We start from the raw sequence: 22,773 nt of genomic DNA on the forward strand, positions 1-22,773 counted from the left end.
TCTTAGTCTCCCCACCCCTTGAGCTTTCCCAGACCTACTGTCAAGGCTGACTGCACTTAAGGGATTCCCACCACAGAAAAATGACTAAGGAAACCTCTTGAACATACCCTCTTTGTGGATTCACATTGCACTGGCACAAGGAAAATAGATTGTGAGGCAGTAGTGATGGGCCCACAGGGGAAACATTTGGGTGAATGAAATCTTCCTGAAGTCATACCACCAGGGCAGCCTCATGCAGCCCCCACTACAGACACATATGCCCAGTAAGTGGGGATAACTCACGTACATGCTGATGATAGCGTCTTTCCTAAGGAAATATCCGGCCCAACAAAGTCAACACGGAGCACCATGATGTGACAATAGGAGCTCTGTAAAAGGTACCACTGTGGGAGTGGTTGGTAAAAGTATAGGGTATTCATCATATAGCCATTAACGAATCCTTATTCGTAGAACAAAAACTTCTATCTGCCAATCACTGTCTTAAAAACTGTAAAGGTGAAATCCATGCTCACAAAGGCTCCTATTCTAGTTGAGATACAGATATACTAACACTTGAGACACAGTAAAAATTTCTCTAAAAAAGAAATAAATAAAAATTGATGTGGGAACTTTGGTGAAGAACTGAGGCCTGAATTCAAACAAGTGGTTAAGCTGTTTATTAGATGCTGAATTCTCACACTGGCCCTGACAGGATACACCATTTTTATTCAACCGAACAGAAAGAACTACCCACTGGAACTGTTAAGGCACTTGTCTTAGTTACAAAAGCAGAATTCAAACCCAGATTTCTTCCATTTAAGGCCTTTTTATTTTTCCCTAAGTGACACATGCACGTAATTGGATGATTATATTTTTAAAGACTATTTATTTATGTATTTGAGAAAGAGAATCTTAAGCAGATTCCACTCTGAGCTTGGATCCCATGACCCTAAGATCATGACCTGAGCCAAAACTAAGAGTTGGACGCTTAACTGACTGAGTCACCCAGGTGCCCCTGTAATTAGATGATTATTAATATGTATGATGTGTGTGTGTCTGTCTGTGTGGTGGGGTTTTTGGGTGCCAACCATCTGTGCTAAAAAAGGGAAGGTTAAAGAGGAAAGGTGAGTTGGTCACCTCGGTGTGGCCTTATCCCTTGCAGGAGGTATTTGAAAATGTGTAAGAGCAGTTTTCTTCTTTCCCTCCTTCCTCCTCATACTCTTTGTTTTGTTATTGCCATGGTACTTAGGGTGGGGAGAGGGAAGGGGGATTGGACATTGCTGGTGTTTCATAGTGATCCAAAAGGATGCTAAACATTTTGCAGTTCACACTGAGTAGGATGGTCCCATCCAGTAACGAATGTATATAAATGAAGGGGTGTGTATACGTATGCGTGTGTGTGTGTACATTTTTTAAAAACTTCTTTCTGAGTTAGCCTTTTATCAACTTCATAACTCAGAATTTTTTTAAAGAGGTCTGGGAGCCATCTCTTGGAAATGTAAACATCCAGGAAGATAGCTTACCTTTTTGTTCCTGTCACTGTGATAGTTTAGCCTCTAGGCATTTGCTTATCAAAAAAATAAGAAAAAATTTATTACTTCTTCTGATAAAGGTGAATTTAGGGCAAACTACTAAAGAATATGCAGCAAATTGTGCTGTTTTCTTGTATGTATGTAATGGCAAAAAATAGAGCAGCATGAAAGGATTATAACTTCTTGGCTGCATAAATAGGATAGAATTTTTATCTTTATCATCTCTTTGCGGATGATCAACCATGTCCATGCTCCAGTTTATTTTTATTCATGAATTCTAAATCTCTCAGGAAATCTTTCCTGAAGGCTTCTGACCTACTGCTCTCAGAGGTAAGTCAGAAAGCTCTGAGAGCATCCGGGATCCCCTCCACCATCAGCCCTTTGCAGCTGTCCTATGTTCCCCTTCTATTTTTTGCATCCTTCTTAGCTTACTCCTTTGTTTTGATGGAACACATTCTCCATCAGCTTCCTGAGAAAACTGAGTGGAAGGTAAAATTTTTTGAGATCTCTCATGTGCAAAATACCATTTTTTCTACTGTCATGTGAATTGGTGATTTGGCCTGGTAAAAAATTATAGTTTGGAGATAATTTTCCTTTAAAATTCTGAAAGCGTTGCCCCCTTGGCCTTTTGGCTTCTGGGGTTATTCTTGAGAAGCCTGAGGTCATTTCAATTTTAATCTTTTGTAATATAATATACCCCCTCCTTTCTTCTAGAAGATTGGAGAATTTTTTCTTGTCACATGTTTGATATTTCACAATGATGTGCTTTAGTAAGATTCTGGCTTTATCCAGAATCTGAGTGCTAGGCATTCAGTCAGTCCTTTCAAATTTAATTTCAAAGTTAAAAAATTTTGCTGATAATTTCCTTCCCTCAATTGTTCTCCATCCTCTCTTCTTTTATTCAGCATGAACCTCCCGGACTGGTCTTCTAAATTTCTGATGTATTTCTCTCCTAATTTTAACTTCTGTCCTTTTGCTTTCTAGAAATTTTCTTTCTCTCCTAAAGTTTCCAATAAGGTTTTCATTTCTGCTATCACGTTTTTATCTTTTGTTTTGTTTTGTTTGTTTCCTTTCTGTCCTCCAAATGTTTCTCTTTATAGTGGTGTCATCAATGCAATGTTTTCTCTTATTTCTTTGGGTGTATTATTGAGAGTCCTCCCCACTCCCCCAAGTCTTCCTCTTGCACAATCTCTATTTCTTCCTGGGTGCCTTTTTTTCATTTGCTCTGACATCTCTATTTCCTGTTGGAGGCTTTCTTCAAATATCAGGAATTGTTATCTGGACATACTTAAGAATGCAGGAACTAGAAAGTTTATCAGAAACTCTGAGCATATGGATGGGGATTATGTGAGCAACTCCATAAAGTGATCCTCCTGGGCTATTTGTTGGGAAATCCTCTATATTCGTATATCTTTACATATTTTCTTTTGGCTGTTCTTATGCCTGGAAGAAAAAACCATATAGTTTTTAGACTTCTCTAGAGTAAAGACCTGGCTGCCAGTGTTCTGGAATCCAAGTGGAGGTAGCAAGCTGAGGAACACAGCATTCAATATGCATTTCAGGGGCGCCTGGGTGGTTCAGTCAGTTGAACATCTGCCTTCAGCTCAGGTCATGATCTCGGGGTGGGGGTGGGGGTCTCAGCAGGGAGCCAGCTTGTCCCTCTCCCTCTGCCTACCACTCTCCCTGCTTGTACTCTCTCTCTGTGTCAAATAAATTTAAAAAATCTTTTTTAAAATGTGCATTTCACTTAGTTTTCCTCTATTCTATGTGAACCCCTTCCCAGGTATGCCAGATATTATCCTACCCAGAGACAGTCTGTATTTCCCTTTCCAGAGACAAAAATCTCTGCTGGGATCAGGGAAGAGATCCAGGGTTTCAGCTGCTACTTAATCATCTTTCAAACATAAACATCTTTTCTTACCCCAAGTTTTCCTCACTTCCAGAAGTAGTCAATGCCATCAATTTCTGAGTCTTCTGAGGATTTTCAACATAAATCACGTTGGTTTTTTGCTTCCCCACTGCCAAGCTAGGATTTCACTTCTTACGCTTATTTTATCAGTGGCCATTTTTCCAAGTGTTTTCCAGCTTTCACAATTTTGATGCTTTTTATCTATCAGAGTCTAGGAATGTCTCCAAAGACTAGGGGTTTTCAACCAGAATTTCTGCACTTTCTCTATATCACACTTAGAGCAAAAAGTTTGTAGATTCCTCATGCTGTGGATTTATGCTGTGGTAGATCCAAGTAGATTACTGTGGCAGTGTCACAGACTCTAAGATGCCCCCTATGGTCCCCTCCTCCTGGTGTTCATGCTCTTGTGAAATTCCCTTCCCTTCACTCTGAGTGGTAACTGGGACTTGCTTCTAACAAATAAAATATGGCAAAGAAGATGGGATGTTACTTCTGTGATGACATTACATAAGATTGTAACTTCCATCTGTTAGCAAACTCTCTGTTTAGCCAGCCTTGATGAAGCAAGTTGCCATGTTAGGGAAGCCAATGTGGCATAGAACTGAGGGTGGCCTCTGGCTAATAGTCAGCAAGGTACTAAGGACCTTGTTTCAACAACCCAAAGGAACTGAATCCTACCAACAACCATATGAGTGAGCTTTGCAGCGGGTCCTTCCATAGTTGAGCTTTCAGATGAGAGTCTAGCCCTGGTTGATTACAGCCTTATGAGAGATACTGAAGCAAAGGATCTAGCTGAGCTGTGCCTGGATTCCACAGAAACTGAGACAATAAATGCATTTTTTAAGCCATTAAGTTTGTGGTCATGTGTCAGGCAGCAACTAATACCACCACTATCAAAATAATGGCTGGTCTGCCCTATCGCCAAACAAGACCTGGTTATATTTTGGAAGGGTAATCAGTGCAGAATCAAGAAACTTACATAATTAGATAAATATTAGGAAATATGATTGCTTCCCAAACAAAAAAATCAATTATCTTTCATTTTGAAAAGTTTCCATGTTGCTCCCTTTTGATTTTTATCAGTGCAATATAAACATGTAGTAAAATATAGAATTGTGCAAATACTAAAAAGCAGAAGTAGCCCCACTCCATCCCTCCTCAGACAGTCTTAAAGCAACAAAATTCTTTTTATTATTATTTATTTCATTCCATTATGTGGATGTACCATTACTTAATAAATTTCCTAGTGGAAGTTTGGATCATTGACATCTTTCTCCATGCCTAAATTTTATTGTAGAAATTTTCAAACAAATAGGAAGGTTGGAAACTTTTATAGTGGGCACCCATCTTCCCACTACCTAGATTATACGCCTGAATGTAATTCTGTACTCGCTTTATTACATATCTCTTCAACTATCCATCTTCTACCCACCCATCAATCCACCTATTTTTGGATGCATTTCAGACTAATTTAGAGATATTATTTATACTTCCTCCCAGATGCTTCAGTCAGTATAAAATTAACAGGAGTTCACCATTTGTCCATGATTCTTCTTTGCTGTTATTCTTTTGAGGTAAGATTTACATACACAAATCTTAAGAGCACCATTTGATGAGTTACAGTAAATGCTTACTCCTATACAACCTATATCCTGATCCAAGTATGGAACACTGCCATCACTCCAAAAACCCTCTCATGATCTTTACCAATTTCCTCCCACAAAGGCAACTACTGCTCAGTCTTCACAACCATAATTTTTCCTGCTTTAGAATTTCACTTAAGTGGAATAAATAGCATGTATTCTTTTCCTATAAGGTTTCTTTCACTCAGTAAAATGTTTTTGAAGTTCATCTACATCATTGCATTTACCAGTAATTCTTACCTTTTCCTTGTTGACTAGTATTCTGTTGTATAACTGTCACACTATGTTTATGCATGCTCCTGTCGATGGGCACCTGGGTTGTTTCTAGTTTTGGGCTATTATGGAATAAAGTTGCCATGAATATTCTTGTACAACTCTTTTTGCGAGCATATCTTCTTCACATTTCTTAAGTAAATACCTAAGAGTGGATTTTTTTTTTTTTTTGAGAAAAAAAATCCTCCTCGGGGAGGAGCCGAGGGAGAAGGGGAGAGAGTGAATCTTAAGCAGGCTGCACATCCAGTGAGGAGCCCAACATGGGGCTCAATCTCACAACCCTGAGATCATGACCTGAGGTGACATCAAGAAATTGGACGCTTAACTGACTAAGCCACCCAGGTGCTCCCACGAGTAGAATTTTTTAGTCAAAGCAAACATTTTTAATTCTTTGATTTATAGTCCTTGTGGCAAACTTCTTAATGCTAAATAATATGCATTTCTCATTATCTATCACTTTTAATTATAATTTTTCCCAGACCTCAGGAATCAGAATTATAGTAATTCATAAATACTGGTTAATGGCACTCTCTTATCAAATAGCCCAAATATGGCTTTATTTTATTATTACAGTTAGATATAGTTGATTATACAGTTAGATGTTCTTAGCAATTCAATAATCACACAGGCTCACCCTGACACCCAAATAAAACCTAGGATTCTAATAAGATACATTTAAATATATTGTTCCTTGTCCTTCACCATTGTATCTCCTTGCAGCTCTCCACCCAGGGTAACTATCAACATGAACATGAATCCTGTGTTCATCATACTCTTGCTTTCCTTTTCTTTTTTCTTTAAGATTTTATTTGTTTATTTGAGAGAGAAAGCATGAGCAGGGGGAGGTGCAGAGGGAGAGGGAGAAGCAGACTCCTCGCTGAGCAGGGAGCCTAACACAGGGCTGTATCCCAGGACCCTGAAATCATGACCTGAGCCAAAGGCATATGCTTAACAGACTAAGCCACCTAGGCATCCCCTTTGCTTTCCTTTATATATAGTTTCTCATTCTTATTTTAGTTTTTAGCATTATATAAAGGATATGATGGGGGAAAAAGCCACATGATCTTCTTAATTGATACAGAAAAACAGTTTGAAAAAATTCAATACCCTTTTATGATAAGAACGCTCAACAAACTAGGAACAAAAGAAAATTAGCTCAACATAATTTTTTAAAAAGATTTTATTTACTTATTCATGAGAGGCACACAGAGACACAGGCAGAGGGAGAAGCAGGCTCCATGCAGGGAGCCTGATGTGGGACTTGATCCTGGGACTCCAGGATCACACCCTGAACCAAAGGCAGGTGCTAAACCACTGAGCCACCCAGGATCCCCAAGCTCAACATAATTAAAGCCATATATGAAAAACCCACAGCTATCAATATACTCAGTGATAAAAACCTGAAAGCTTTCCCTCTAAGATCAGGAACAAAACAAGTGTGCCTACATTTGCCATATACGTTCAACAAAGTACTAGAAGTCCGAGTTGCAGCGATCAGAAAAGGAAATGAAAGACATTCAAATTGTAAAGGAAGAAATAAAATTATCTCTGTTTGCAGATGATATGATCTTATATGTTGAAAACCCTAAAGATTATACATATACTCACATGCACACATATGCATAAAACCTGTTAGAACTAATAAATGAATTCAGTAAAGTTGCAGGTTACAAAATCAACATCTAAGAATCAGTTTTATTTCTATGCACCAACAATAAACAATCCAAATAATATATAAACAACCCAAAAAGGAAATTAAGAAAACAATTCCATTTGTAACAGCATCAAAAGGAATAAAATGCTAAGGAACTTAGCCAAGTAGGAAAAAGAGCTATACACTGAAAACTATAAAACATCATTGAAATGAAAGAAAATACAAATAAATGGAGCAACATCCCATGTTCATAGATTAGAAAACTTAATACCGTTAGGATGTCAATACTATCCAAAGTGATCTACAGATTCAATGAAATCCTTATCAAAATCCCAAAGACTTTTTTTTCTTGCAGAAATGAAAAACCCATTTAAAAAATCAAATGGAATCTCAAGGGACCCTGGATAGTCAAAATAATATTGAAAAAGAAGAAAATTGGGAGCATGACCACTTAGAAGTGGCTTATTTAAGTGTGGTTTATTTTAGCCACTTAGAAGTGGCTTATTTAAGTGTCTGCCTTCGGTCATGATCTCATGATCTTCGGTCATGCCTCAGGTCATGATCCTGGGGTTCTGTGATCAAGAGATAAAACCATAAAACTCTCAGAAGATAGGAAGAAATCTTGATGATAATTGGATTTAGCAATGCTTTCTTGTCAAATGCCAGGAAACAAAAGAAAAATAGATAAATTGGACTTCATCAAAATTTTGAAAATTATGGGATGTTTAGGTGGCTCAGTTAGTTGAGCATCTGACTCTTCATTTTGGCTCAGGTCATGATCTCAGGCTCATGAGATGGAACCCCGACTTGGGCTCTGTGCTCAGAGTGGCTGCTTGAGATTCTCTCTCTCCCTCTGCTTCTGCCCCTCCTCCTGCTCACAAACCTGTGCATGTTCACTCTCTTTCTCTCCCTCCAAAATAAATAAATAAATAATTTTAAAAATCCTTAAAAAAATTTTAAAATCGTGCATCAAAAGACACAGTCAAAAAGGTAGAAATGCAATTCACAGAATGAGGGAAAATATTTTCAAATCACATATCTGGTAAGAGATTAATATCCAGAATATTTAGAGAACTCCCAAAACTCAACAACAAAAAACCAAACAACCCCACTAAGCATATGAAAAGATGTTCATCTTCACTAGTCATTAGAGAAATGCAAAGCAAAATCACAATGAGGCACCACCTCATACCCATTATAGTGACTTAGAAAATCAACAATAAAGAACAAACAAGCAATCCAATTTAAAAAATGGACCAAGGACTTGTATAGACATTGCTCCAAAGAAGGATATATATAGATGGCTTATAAATCATTGTTAAAAAGAAAACCACAGGCCAAAATTGGCATCATATAGGTTAAAGCCCCAAGTCAGTAAATCAAGATGAACTATCTAAACTAACCAGTTTTATTTAGCTAATATTTGCCATAACTGTCATTTTCATTCCTTTAACTTCAATCTTCATATATCCTTAGAGTTTTAGATATAGCTCTTGTAAACAATATATCTGGACCTTTTTAAAAGTCTAATTTGTCAATAAATTCAATGAATAGAAGTTTATTCTATTTATGCTTAGTATAATTAATCATGAATTTGGATCTACTTTTACCATCTTAACTTATTATTTTGATGTGCCTATTCATCTTACATTTCTTTATAATTCTCTTATAATTCAAAAAAAATTAAAAAATTGATATTTAGATCTCTCCTTAAATGACACAAGAAAATAGAAGGCCCTCACATTCATTGGTCTCTCCCCATTGCAACCTTGTCAAGTTGACATTTTCTAGATTTTCAGTTTTGAGTTATTATGGATTTATTTTTACCTGCCCTTTTAAGGCAAGAATTGTTAACTGAGCAAGCCAGGTGCCCCCTCTTCTTCATTTTAATTTTTTCTCTTTCTAGGATACCTGCTATATAGATTTAATATCTGGGTAATACTTCTATTTCTATACATCATATCTTTCACTTTTCCCTAAAATTAGGCTAATTTAAAATTATTTGTTGGTCTCTGTTAATATTTTTACTTTTGATGGAATCTATGTGTTTATTTTCCTTTTGAAATGCTTCCTCAAAGGTCTAGTAATCCTAGCTTGTGAATCCATTTGCCCTGGGGTATTGTCTCTGCAGGCAGCTGTAGAATCACAGTTTGCCCCAATTGACACTGAGACTAAGGAAGGCAAGAGGTGGGAATGGGCCTGAGGAGAGAGCCCTGGACACCAGCCAATCATTTGCTCCAGGAGGAAGAGGGTAAGGGAAAGTTAGTTAGTCTCCACCTGCTTCTCTTCCTCCAAAGCCCAGGGATTCTGTGCTGGCTTAATTTAATACCTGGGGACACCTGAACTAGGCTGCAGGTGTTAGCAGGCCCTGTTTTTTTCCACGGTAACACAGAATGGGCCTGAAGCAAGATCAAAACTCCAATAGTTCCCTCCTATGTTACTCTCCAATCAGCGTGGCTGTCTCCAGTACAGGCCGCACCTGAACACATAACAATTAAAAACAGTCCCACATCACCTGGGGGGATCATACTTGACCCTGGAGGGGGATGTATGAGCGTCTCTGCCATATATGTTTTGTAGCCCCTACTCTTTAAAGAATCAATTACACATATGTGGTTAAAAAAAAAGAGAGAGAGAGACTAGAATTTATAATAAAAATCAGGAAAAAAAATTTAAAAAACAAAAAAATAAAAAAATAAAAAAATAAAAATCAGGGCCTCCTGCTCTACTCCACCCCTTTCCCAGTCACACTTCCTGGGAGTACTTTAATCCTTTCTTTTTATAGCTTTCCTGAGAGAATCCTGTAAGAGAAGAACTCTTTCCTTTTCCCTCCTACTAGGGAGAACCCAACTCTTCCCTACTGTTTGCTCTCCGGGAGTCAACTTTACTACTCACACAGAAATGTTACTTCTAGTGTGCAGCTGCACCCCAGCAGACTCTAAGCCTAGGGTGGATAATGGTCCAGTGAGGCTGAAGACAAGACCTGAGACAGTAACTGAGACATGGATTTATTGAGGGGAACTTACGTATAGGAACTCCAGGGGCAGCCAACTGGTTAAAGCATCTGCTGCTGGCATGTATGTGCAGCAAGTTCTTATATCATAGCAACTTAACGTAGTAACTATCAGTGGCCCTCCCTCTCCTTGCAAGGCCAGCATTTCTAAGGAGATCAAGTCCTGCCACTCTGGGTTGGCCACCCCTAGAAGCCCTAACTTTGAACTCTAAGCAACACATTCTGCTGCACATTCCGCTTGATGGGAATATAGAGGGAGGATAGACAGGATCTCTACCTCTTTAAGATAGCAAACATGTGGGGCATGTTTACACAAACTAGCTATCTGCATGTGCCATACATCTGATCACCAAATGTTTGTGGAGGTTTTCCCCCCACACCAAGCAATTCTCCTTGATTCCAGCTGAGCGTCCTACAATTTAACTCAATTCTGAGTTAGATCCTGCAGGTTAGTCCCACAAGACTGTTCCACTACCCCTGACAGCGCCCACAAACCTCAGATAACAATGGAAAGTCCAGGTTGTCACCTGTGCTTCTGACCAGCCAGCTCTAGATCAGAGATTCCAACAACCCTCTCGTTGGGTTCTGTTAATTTGTGAGAGCAGCTCACAGAACTCAGGGAAATACTTATATTTACCAGTTTTTTAAAGGATGAAAGATGAACGGCCAGATGAAGAGCTACATAGGGTGAAGCCTGGGAGGGTCCCAAGTATGGGAGTTTCTGTCCCTGTAGGGGTGCCATGCCTCACCCTCCCAATGTGTAAGTGTTCATCTGTCTGAAAGCTCTCTGCACCCTTTTATATCAGGATTTTTTTGAAAGCTTCCTCATGGAGGCATGATCAAGTGTTAACTACATTTCTAGCGCCTCTGCCCTCTCAGGAGTATGGGGAGGAGGTGGAGCTGAAAATTCTAAGTTTCTAATCATGGCTTGGTCTCAGGTCTTCATGGTGACCAGGCCCACCATCCAGAAGCTGTCCAGGAACTCACCCAGACTCACATTACTAGAACAACAGATGCTCCTAGTGTTCTCATCACTTAGAAATTACAATAGTTGTAGGAACTCTGCATCAGGACCTGGGGGCAGAGACCAATATATATATTTTCTATTATACCATGATATCTCTGTAACTTTAAAACTATGTTGGGCAGCCCGGGTGGCTCAGCAGTTTAGCGCTGCCTTCAGCCCAGATTGTGATCCTGGAGACCTGGGATCAAGTCCCATGTCAGGCTCCCTGCATGGAGCCTGCTTCTCCCTCTGCCTGTGTCTCTGCCTCTCTCTTTCTGTGTCTCTCATGAATAAATAAATAAAATCTTTAAAAATAAATAAAACTATGTTAATCCTGTTATTTCTCCTTTCCTCAGTATTATGAGAAGAGATCCTTGTAAAATTAAAAGAAATCTCATTGAAAATGGAGCCAGGAAGCCCTAAAGGGGGAGCTCTTGCACGCACCACTCCTGGCAGCTCCCATAGCCAGCAGAAAGAAGGGTTATCTTGACAAGAGAAAACATTTCTCACAGAGGAATTTCATCTCCAGAAGTTAGGAATGCACATTTGTCTTTCTCTGGTTGGTCCTAAGCTGATAGCAGAGACAAAAACTAGAGAAGGTGCCAGTTATTAATCAAATGCTGGCTATTTGGGACCGGTTTTTACAAGTATTTTCGTTTGGCTTCTTGAACCAGTTGTTAGAGAGATAGTGGTCTGACTTCTTACAAGTCTGACTTACACATAGCAAGGTGGCTTCCTGGGCTGGTTACTGCAGATAATGGGTTGGTTTCCTGGGCTGATTGCTGCAAATAGCAGGTCCGAATTATTATTTTTTTTTTTAAGATTTTATTTATTTATTCATTACGGACACAGAGAGAGATAGAGACATAGAGAGAGAAGCAGGGCTTCCTGCAGCAACCTGAGGCAGGACTCAATCCCAGGACCCTGGGATCATGGCCTGAGCCAAAGGCAGATGCTCAACCACTGAGCTACCAAGGCACCCCAGAATTCTATTTTTATATACAGTCAGGCCATTGTCCATTTTTATATTCATCCTCTCACTATGTTCCCAAAGTTGTGCAACCATCGTCACTATTTAAATCCAGAGCATTTACATCACCCCAAAAGAAATCCTATACTTACTAACATTCTCTCATTTTCTTCCTATTCCCTAGCCATAGGCAACCAGTAATCTACCTTCTGTCTCTATAGATTTCCCTATTGTGGACATTTCACATAATTGGAATCACATAATGTGGTTTTCAAGACTGGCTTCTTTCACTACCATAATGCCTTCAAGTTTCATCCATATTATAGCATGCATCAGTACTTCATTACTTTTTATTGATGGATATTCTTTATGGTATGATTCATGATTTTATGATTTTGAAAGATATTAATGTACTTTCTCTATAATGATTGTGCGAATTTCATTCTTACCAGCAATATATGAGTTTATTTTCCCACAGACAATTTTCTAATTTTTTCACTAATTCGATGTTAGTGGAAAGTTGTACTCCAATTTACTTTTATTATTTTTTTTATTATAAATGAGGTTGAACATCTTTTCATGTCTAAAATCCATTTCCATTTATTTTCTGGAAATTGCTTATATTTTTGTCCATTTTTCTTATCTAGGTAATTTGTAGAAGCTTTTTATAAATCTGTAGGTTAGCCCTCTGAACACGAATTTTGACCATTTTATCTTGAGTTTCACTTGTCTCATGTTAATTTTTTTTCACTATGTAGAAAATTATTTTTTTAGTTCATGTCTTACATTTAAATTTTTTTTTTACTTAGAGTTTGTTCCAGTTACAGTATAAGGTATTGGTCGAACTTAATTTTTCCTAGTTGGCTACCTGGTTGTCCCAACATCATTTATAAAATAGTCCATAGTTTTTCCATTGGTTTGAAGTGTCACATTATCACAATCTAAATTCCCATATTTTTGGTCTGGTTTTGGACTGTCATTTCCCATCAGTTGTCTAGCTACACATGGGGCAATACTAACTTGTTTTAACTATTGAATCTTTATATTATTTTAAAGAAGAAATCCATAGGCCTAAAATGGCATCACTTAGGCCAGGTCAAATTAGCTAATATCTAACCTAAATGTAGTTTCAAACTCCCCTAGAGATAAAAGCCTTAACTTGTCAATCAGAAAATTTCTGGTAAATACCAATGATGTCATCTGTCACATGGGCCCTTTTCATCCCCCAAGGGAAGATGAGGTAATCTACCTAAAATGACTGCCTCCCTATCCTTCTCCTGAAGGGAAAGTGAACTTGACTTTGCCTGGAACAATCCTTTCTTTTCTTCTGTAAATAACTTTCTTGCCCCACCCTCCTTCCTATAAAAACCTTCCATTTTGTACAACTCCTTGGAGCTCTTCTCTATCTGCCAGATGAGGGGGCTGCCTGATTCATGAATAACATAATAAAGCCAATTAAGTCTTCACATTTAATTGGTTGAGTTTTTGTTCTTTAACACTATATTTTATTTTCTTGTAGTCTGGTTCTTCCTCACTGCGCTTACTTTTCAGAGGTTTCCTGCCCCTGGCCACTGGAAAGGACTCAATCTGTTCTTAATGATTAAAAATAAGGCCAGTGATCTCAAATCAATTTATGGAGTAATGATTTTTTAAAAGACTTTTTTAAAGGTTTTATTTATTCATGAGACACAGAGAGGCAGAGACATAGGCAAAGGGAGAAGCAGGCTCCCCAAAGGGAGCCTGATGTGGGACTCAGTCCTAGGATCCCAGGATCATGCTCTGAGCCAAAGGCAGATGCTCAACCACTGAGCCACCCAGGAGTCCCTATGGAGTAATTATTAAACAGTGCTCATAGTCTCCTGTGTAAAGACCCCAGGGCTCAGGTCTTTAGGGCTGGGAGTGAGCTGTGTGAGCAGGAGGTGAAGGATTTGTGGAAGATGGGGATTGGGCTGAAGGAGGCCTTGAGACTCCAATTATCATTGTTCCTTCTTCATATTAAAATTTCTCCACTGGGGCACCTGGGTGGCTGGTGTTTGAGCGTCTGCCTTTGGCTCAGGGTGTGATTCCAGGGCCCTGGGATTGAGTGCTGCATTGGGTTCCCCGCAGGGAGCCCGCTTCTCTCTCTGCTTATGTCTCTGCCTCTCTCCCTGTGTCTTTCATGAATAAATGGATAAAATCTTAAAAAAAAAAATAAAAAGATTGTCTTCCCTTACACCAGAGTTCTCCACTCTGGCTACACAATGGACCACCTTGGTAAGCTTTCAAACTGCTGGCATCCCACCCTGAGATTTCTGATGTAATTGGTTTGGGGTGTGGCCGGAGTATGGGTGTTTTTAAAATTCCAGATTCCATTCCCAAGTGATTCTGATGTGTAGCCACAGTTGAGAATTATTGCCTTTCAAATTCTTCAGCATCCCCTGGAATAAACAGAATGCTGATGAGCAGTTTTATATGGCTATCTGCACACTCTAAAGCCTTTTCTTGTTTTTCAGGACTATTCAAATCCAGATTCCTCAACTATATGTGCAAAGCTTCTGGCTTAGCTGGCAGATGGAGCCAAAGCACTTTTTGACTTGCTGAGATAGCCTATCCAGCCATTGTGAGTCCACGTTACCTCCTGCTCTGTCAGCTTCTCCTGCATCCTTCTCCAATCTCTTCCCCATGCTGCCTTAGACAACTGAAACATGACCCACTTATTGCCTTCATTTTGACCTCAGTCTTTATTTTCTGATTAAGTTCTTCTTTCCAGCTTATCTTTTAACTCAAGCAAAAGCATCCTGTGGACAAAGCATCCTGTGATGGAAATGGGAACTACCCCTTCGAACAATAGGGGCCTAGAAGTACGGGGCCTAATGCCAGCAAGACCCTGAGTGATTGACCCCAAGAGAATGATTGACCTGACCTTTACTACCCACCTGCCTGTATGTACCTAATGACCTTTGTCCCACATTTTCCCTTAGATAAACCTAAAGGTATTTTCAGCACTTTGGAGACAGGCTTTGAGGCACTAGTCTGCTGTCTTCCCAGTGTTGGCCTCACTGGAATAAATTCCTTTCTTGTTTCACCACAAGTCTCTCTGCCTTTGAACTTTATCAGTGGTGAGTGGCCGAACCTGGTCTGTTTGGGACCGCTGGGCCCAGAGGCTGCTTGGTCTTCTGGTAACACAGACTCATGAGTTTCTTTACCAAACAGATATAGAGGCAATGTCAGATCAAAGCAATTTAATTTCCCTTATGTTCAACTTCCCTATGTGACCCGAATCTATTTTTCTAGCACAGGCATAATAGACACTTTATACTTCCAATAATATATTTACATTTCTCATGGGGAATTAAAAAGGAGAATTCTTAAGACTCTGAGTAAAAGCTCTTTGAGAAAGCAGTAAGAACTAGGCCTTACAAATGTTTTGCTCCAGTGTGTGAGATCATAAACAAGCAAAACTTCAAGTATCACCGTGTCTTCAGGTTGTGTAGAAGAGAATGAGTCCTGGCTGGAACACCCTGGGCACCAATGAGCTAGCTCATCATTCAGGCACTAAAAAAACACACTTGCCCTTCCTTTAATACCTGTTCTTCCTGAAAACAGCTGAGACATTTGAAGTGTTGTCCATTCACATGTCTGGTGGTTGATCTAGGCTGTTTGCTCTAGGCTGAGGGGCTAGCTGCCACTGAAATACCCACATGTAGCTTCTCTGTGTGGTCTGAGCTTCCTCACAATGTGGTGGCTGGGGTCTAATGCCAAGCATCCCAAGAGATGAGCCAAGAGGTAGCTATATTGCTATTCATGCACTAGCCTTGGAAGCCTCATGGCATCCCTTCTGCTGCATTCTGTTGGTTGAGGCAGTTACAGGGGGTCCACTCAGCTTTGAAGACAGAAAGCATAGACCTGACCTCTCAGTGCAGGAGTGTCAATGTCACAAAATAAGATGAGCCCTTGAGATGGGATATACAATGGTATGTCCATCTTTGGAAAATAGCCTGCTAGAGGGGTGAACTTGACAAGTAGTTACTACACAACATGATAATATTGATATCTTAGAGATTCCACAACTGCTATTGACAAAAATAATAACAGTGGGTATTAGGCTCCATCCTGTACTGGGAATTTTATGTTCTTTCTTCCAAAATAGCTTTATTGAGATTTATTTTCAATACCGTAAAAATCACCCAGTTAAAGTGCACAATTTGGTGGTTTTCTGATATACTCAATAGAGTTGTATAACCACTACCAACTAATTTCAGAACATTTCCAACACCCCCAAAAGAAACTCGGTAAACATTGGCAGTTGCCCCCCTTCCCCCATTACTTCACTAATCTCAGCCCCTGGCAACCATTGATCTACTTTCTATCTCTATCTGCCTAGTCTAGACATTCCATGTAAATGGAATCATACACTATGTGGTCCTCTGTGACTGGCTTCTTTCACTTACCAACAGTGTTTTCAAGGTGCATCCATGTTATATGTTATTTCTCAGTCCTCAAAACAGTCTGAATTGACTCCTCATTTCTATGAGAAAATAGAAGCAATCAGAAGAGAATCTCTAAAAGCTCCTATAGGGAACTGTGCCCAGGTTAATTTTATCTTTATGGGTGAACAGTGACCAACACATAATAAACATGCAATGAGTATTTGTGAATAAATAAGCCCACCATGGTGATTTATAAAGTGTAGTCCTTTGATCTACAGCCTCACAATGCCCTGGCTCCCTGCAGTTCTCAGGCCCTCAACCCTGACCTATTAAATCAGATTTCCAGGGATGGGATCCAAGCAATAGAATTATAGAAATTGATTGATTAATTGACTAGGTAATATATTCATGAGCTTCAGGATCCAAAAGATACAAAAGGTATGTCATGTTGGGGCATCTGGGTGACTCAGTGGTTAAGTCTGCCTTTGGCTCAGGTTGTGATCCTGGGGTCCTGAGATCGAGTCCTGCATCAGGCTCCCCAGAGGGAGCCTGCTTCTCCCTCTGCCTCTGTCTCTGCCTCTCTGTGTGTCTCCCATGAATAAATAAAATATTTTTTTAAAAAAAGGGTATGCCATGACATTTTCCTTCCCTTTTATGTCCTCTAGCCAGTCAGCTTGTTTCTCTAGGGGCAACTAATTTCACCAGTCCTTTTGTTTTTTTTTTTTTTCCAGAGATATGGCCCATAAATGAATAAATATGCGTGTAATATTCTTGTGCTTTACTACTTCCCCCACAGAGGCATACTAAACACATTTTTATGCACATTATTTATATTTAAATATGACTTATATATAAAATGTTTATGTACAGTTTAAAGAACACTAAAATGAACACCCATACACCCATCTCTCAGGTTAAGAACTAGAACATCACTGCTACCCTGAGATATCAGCGAGGTGCTTCTCCTCCATCACCACCAGGGGAAACCTGGACTGAATTTTTGCCTTAACCATATTTTGCTTAGCTTTTCATGTTTACCAACTATACATGTATTCTTAAATAATATAGCATTTAGCTGGGCCTATTTATGAAGTTTATGTCAATGGAGTCATTTTGCATATGTTAATTAGTAAATTGTTTCTTTTACTCAATATTGTTTTTGAGGAACAAACAGTTGATGCCTATAATTGTAATGCATTTATTTTCACTGGTGTCTGATACCCCATTTTATATGTATGTGACACAGGTTTTTTTTTTTTTTAAGATTCTATTTGTTTATTGGACAGAGAGAGAGCACAAGCAGGAGGAGCTGCAGGCAAAGGGAAAGGGAGAAGCAGGCTCCCTGCCAAGTAGGGAGCCCAATGTGGGGCTTGATTCCAGGACCTTGGGACCATGACCCGAGTTGAAGGCAGATGCTCAACTGACTGAGCCACGCAGGCACCCCAGTGATACAGTTTATTTATCAATTCCACTGTTGATGGACTTTTGAATTGTCACTGATTTTGCTACTGTAAACAATGCTGTTATAGAGTTGGTTGTGTAAGCCTCCCGTCACCCATGTCAAGTTTCAGGAGCTATGCTGTCCAATATAGTAGCCATTAGCCATATGTGGCTATTGAGCACCTAAAATATAGCCAGTCCAAGTGCAGCAAGTCTAGAATATAGACTGAATTTTGAAGACTTAGTATGAAAAAGAAATGTAAAATATCTCACTATCAATGTTTTTATATTTAATATATATTGAAATGAAAAACTTTAGATACATTGGTGTAAGTTAAAATATTATTAAAATTAATTTCACTAATTCTTTTTACTTTTTTAAATAAGCTATTAGAAAATTTAAAAGTACATATACAGCTTGCATTCTATTTCCATAAGACAGTGCTATTCAATAAAGTATCTCATTGTGGAATTATTGGGTCTAGTATTTGGTAACACCTAAGTGTTTTGCAAAGTGGTTATAACCTTTACACTTTTACTAGCAACATATGAATGCTCCTCTTGCCATACCCATCAGCATTGCCCAGATTTAAAATTTTTGCCAATCTGGTAGATGTCGAATGTTATTGCACTGTGGTTTGCAATGTACATTTACCTCATTACTAAAAATGTTGAGAATTTTTTTTTCAGGCACTAGGCTGAGTGCCATACGTAACTTTAAAAAATTGTTCTTAGGGATGCCCGGGTGGCTCAGCAGTTGAGAATCTGCCTTCAGCTTAAGGTGTGATCCTGGAGTTCCCAGACCGAGTCCCGCATCGGGCTCCTGCAGGGAGCCTGCTTCTCCCTCTGTCTGTGTCTCTGCCTCTCTCCCTATGTCTCTCATGAATAAATAAAGAGATCTTTAAAAAATTTGTTTTTATGATACCTCGGTGGCTCAGTCAATTAAGTATCTGCCTTCAGCTCAGGTCACCATCCCAGGGTCCTGGGATATTGGCCCTGTGTCAGGTTACCTGCTCAGTGGGGAGTCTGCTTCTCCCTCTCTCTCTGCTCATGCTCTCTCTCTCAAACAAATAAATACAATATTTAAAAAGTTGGTTTTTACTTAAGTATAATTAACACACGATGTTACATTAGTTTTGGGTATACAAAGTAATGATTCAACATCTCTATATGTTATGCTCTGCTCACCACAAGTGTAGCTGCAATCTGTCACCATACATTGCTATGACAATAGCTCCGACTATATTCCCTATGCTGTGCCTTTCATCCCTGTGACTTACTCATTCTGTAACCAGAAGCCTGCATCTCCCACCCCCCTCATCCATTTTTCCCATCCCACTACACACCTCCCCTCTGGCAACCATCAGTTTGTCTTCTGTCTTTAAAGGTCTGATTCTGTCTTTTGTTGTTTATTCATTTGTTTTGTTTCTTAGAATTCCACATATGAGTGAAATCATATGATATTTGTTTTTATCAGTCTAACTTATTTTGCCTAGCATAATACCCTCCAGGCCCATCCATGTTGCTGGATCTTGTCCTTTTTTATTGCTGTGGCATGATCTTGTCCTTTTTTATTGCTGTGTAATATTCCTTTGTGTGTGTGTATGTGTGTGTACCACATCTTCTTTTTTTAAATTTTTTTAAAATTTTTAAAAATTTATTTATGATAGTCACACACACAGAGAGAGAGAGGCAGAGACACAGGCTGAGGGAGAAGCAGGCTCCATGCACTGGGAGCCCGACGTGGGATTCAATCCCGGGTTTCCAGGATCGTGCCCTGGGCCAAAGGCAGGCACTAAACCGCTGCGCCACTCAGGGATCCCTGTACCACATCTTCTTTATCTGTTCTAGGAATGGATAAATATGTCATTTGACATTTTGTCATATGTTCACTTATATTTGTTCTTTTGTGTTTTCTTTATGGCTCTCTCATTTCCTATTTCAATGTATCTCTTTTTTATTGATTGATAGGAATTATTTAACTATACTGAATACTATCATTTATGTGTCATGCAAATATCTTTGTTTGGCTTATAACTTATTTTTTTTCACTCTTTTTAGTGAAAACCTTTGGTTTTGAGGCAAACTCAAAGTTACAGAAAAATCTCTGTTACAGAAAAGTTTACTTGTATAGGGCAGCCCCGGTGGCTCAGCGGTTTAGCACCGCCTTCAGCCCAGGGCCTGATCCTGGAGTCCCGGGATCGAGTCCCGGGATCGAGCGCCACGTCGGGCTCCCTGCATGGAGCCTACTTCTCCCTTTGCCTGTGTCTCTGCCTTTCAGTCTCTCTCTCTCTCTCTCTCTCTGAATAAAAAATAAATAAATCTTAAAAAAAAAGAAATTCTTGAAAAAAAAAGTTTACTTGTATACTACAAATAAATTTTCCCCTTGAGAGTAAGCTGCCAATATGATGTCCCATTACCTATGAATACTTCTGTGTGTTGTTTTTACAAACAAGGACATTCTCCTACATCATAACAATACAAAATAGTTATTAAGGAAATGCTATCTGGCAGCATTTGTTCAGAGTTTTTCTGGTAATCTGGGGATGAGATATGCTGTATTGAACTCATGCAGTCTGAGTAAGAAGCAAAACCCAAATAACATTTTAGAATTACATTTTGTTGTTGCTGCAGTTAGCAAATACAATTAACTTGTATATATTTTCCATTGACATCAGATGTATAAAATCAGATGAATCATAAATCCTGGTCTCTGACACATTATCATTAGTCCTTTCATGACCTTCTTTTATTATTTGTTTATGTAAAAAATATGATGAACACTGTGGACCTGCATCAACCCCAAAACTTGACAGCAACCTATGTGTTCTTCTCCTATTCCATCCTCTGCTTTCTCCCATTTTCCTGTATTTTATATTCATCATTCCTTTCTTATCAATATACTGTATATGCTTAGTCTTATACATAATGTATAATATGTGTATTGCTTAGTCTTTTTTAATAGCAGCTTTATTTATTTTAATAGCAGCTTTATTGAGATATAATTCACATATCATAGAATTTACTCTTTTAAAATATAGAATTAGTGATTTTTAGCATATTCATGTGTGACCATCACCACTATCTAATTCCAGAACATTGGAACACCTGGGTGGCTCAGCGGTTGGGCGCCTGCCTTCGGATCAGGTTGTGATCCCCGGCATCCGGGATCGAGTTCCACATCAGGCTCCCTGCGAGGAACCTGCTTCTGCCTCTGCCTTTGTCTCTCCCTCTCTCTCTCAGTCTGTGTCTCTCATATAAATAAATACATTTATTTATAAATAAATAAATAATTAATTAATTAAAAAAATAATTCCCGAACATTTTCATTATCCTCCAAATAAACCTTGTATTTATTAAGCAGTCACTCCTCATTCCCCCAAATGCCCCACCCCAGCTTCCACTAATCTACTTTTTTCCTTATGGATTTGCCTAATGGGCATTTCACATAAATCAAATTAAATAATATGCGTTTTTTGTAGAGCTCCTGGGTCAGTCAGTTGGGCATCTGACTCTTGGTTTAGGCTTAGGTCATGGTCTTGGGGTCATGGGAATAAGCTCTGAGTTGGACTCCCTGCCAGCCTGGAGTCTGCTCAAGATTCTCTCTCCCTTTCCCTGCCCCTCTGTGCCTCCCCTCAGCTCATGCATGCACACTCTCTCTGTATCTCTAAAATAAATGAATAAAAATAAAAATAAAATCTTAAAAAAATAATATGTGGTTTTCGTGTCTGGATTTTTTTTCACCCAACATAATGTTTTCAGGTACATTCCTGCTGAGTGTGTATCAGCTCTTAATTTATTTTTGTAGCTGGATAATAGTCCATTATATGGATATATACATTTTATCTATTCCTCAGTTGAGGGACATTTTGAGTGTTTCCTACTTTTGGCTACTGTGAATAATAGTGTTATGAAAAATTATGTACAGGGTTTTTGCATGGACATATATATTTTCAGTTCTCCTTGGTGTACACCTAGGAGCGGTGGTCCTGGGTCATATGGTTACTTTATGGATAACTTTTGGAGGTGATGACAAACTGTTTTCTAAATGGGCTATACCATTTTACATTCCCACCAAAAATGAGTGAGAGTTCCTGTCTCCACATCCCTATCAGTCCTTATTATTGTCCATCTTTGTGATTTTAGCCATCTAATAAGGGTGAAGTGGTAGCTCATTGTGGTTTTGATTTGCCTTTCCTGATGACTAATAATATTGAGCATCCTCTTAATGGCCTTTTGTGTATCTTCTTTGGATATGAAATGTCTATTCAAATACCTTGCTCATTTTTCATTGAGTTTCTTGTTTCATTTTTAAGTTGTAAGGATTCTTTACATAATCTAGGTACAAGCTCCTGATCAGGTTTATGATTGATAAGTATTTTCTCCCATTTTGTGGGTTGCCTTTTCATCTTCCTGATAGCATGGAAATAACCCAGCTTGGACAATGAGGAAAAGGCAAACACTGACAGATGGTGGAGCAGCAACATAGGAGAAGGATCTGATTCGTGAGAGAGAAATAAACTTCTACTTTGTCGAATCACTGATGGTAATTGTGTCATACATCTAATACAACATTTTCCTTTTTTCAAATGCCTTCATATTCTATAGAAGCTCTGTGAGACAGGTAGAATCATGCTATTCCCATCTTACAAAAAAGAAACCTGAAACCCAGAAAGCTCAGTGACTGACATGGTGTCGTGCAGCTTATGTACAAAGCAGCGATGAATTCTTAGCACCAAAGCTCCCTGCGTCTTATCAGCCCTGAGCTATTACCTGACAGGAAGAGGGAGGTGTATTTTGTCTTAAAGGAAGAAGGTAGATGGTCACAATGTACCCTAGGTCAGAAGTCTAGACTCTGCTTCTATTTATTGTGTACACTTTTATAGTAATTTAAACTTTCTGAGCCTCAGCTTCCTTACTTATAAATTATGGAGCTTTGACAGGT

The sequence above is a fragment of the Vulpes vulpes genome, chromosome 16 (genome assembly GCF_048418805.1).
Source record: "Vulpes vulpes isolate BD-2025 chromosome 16, VulVul3, whole genome shotgun sequence".
In the NCBI taxonomy this organism is placed as follows: domain Eukaryota; kingdom Metazoa; phylum Chordata; class Mammalia; order Carnivora; family Canidae; genus Vulpes; species Vulpes vulpes.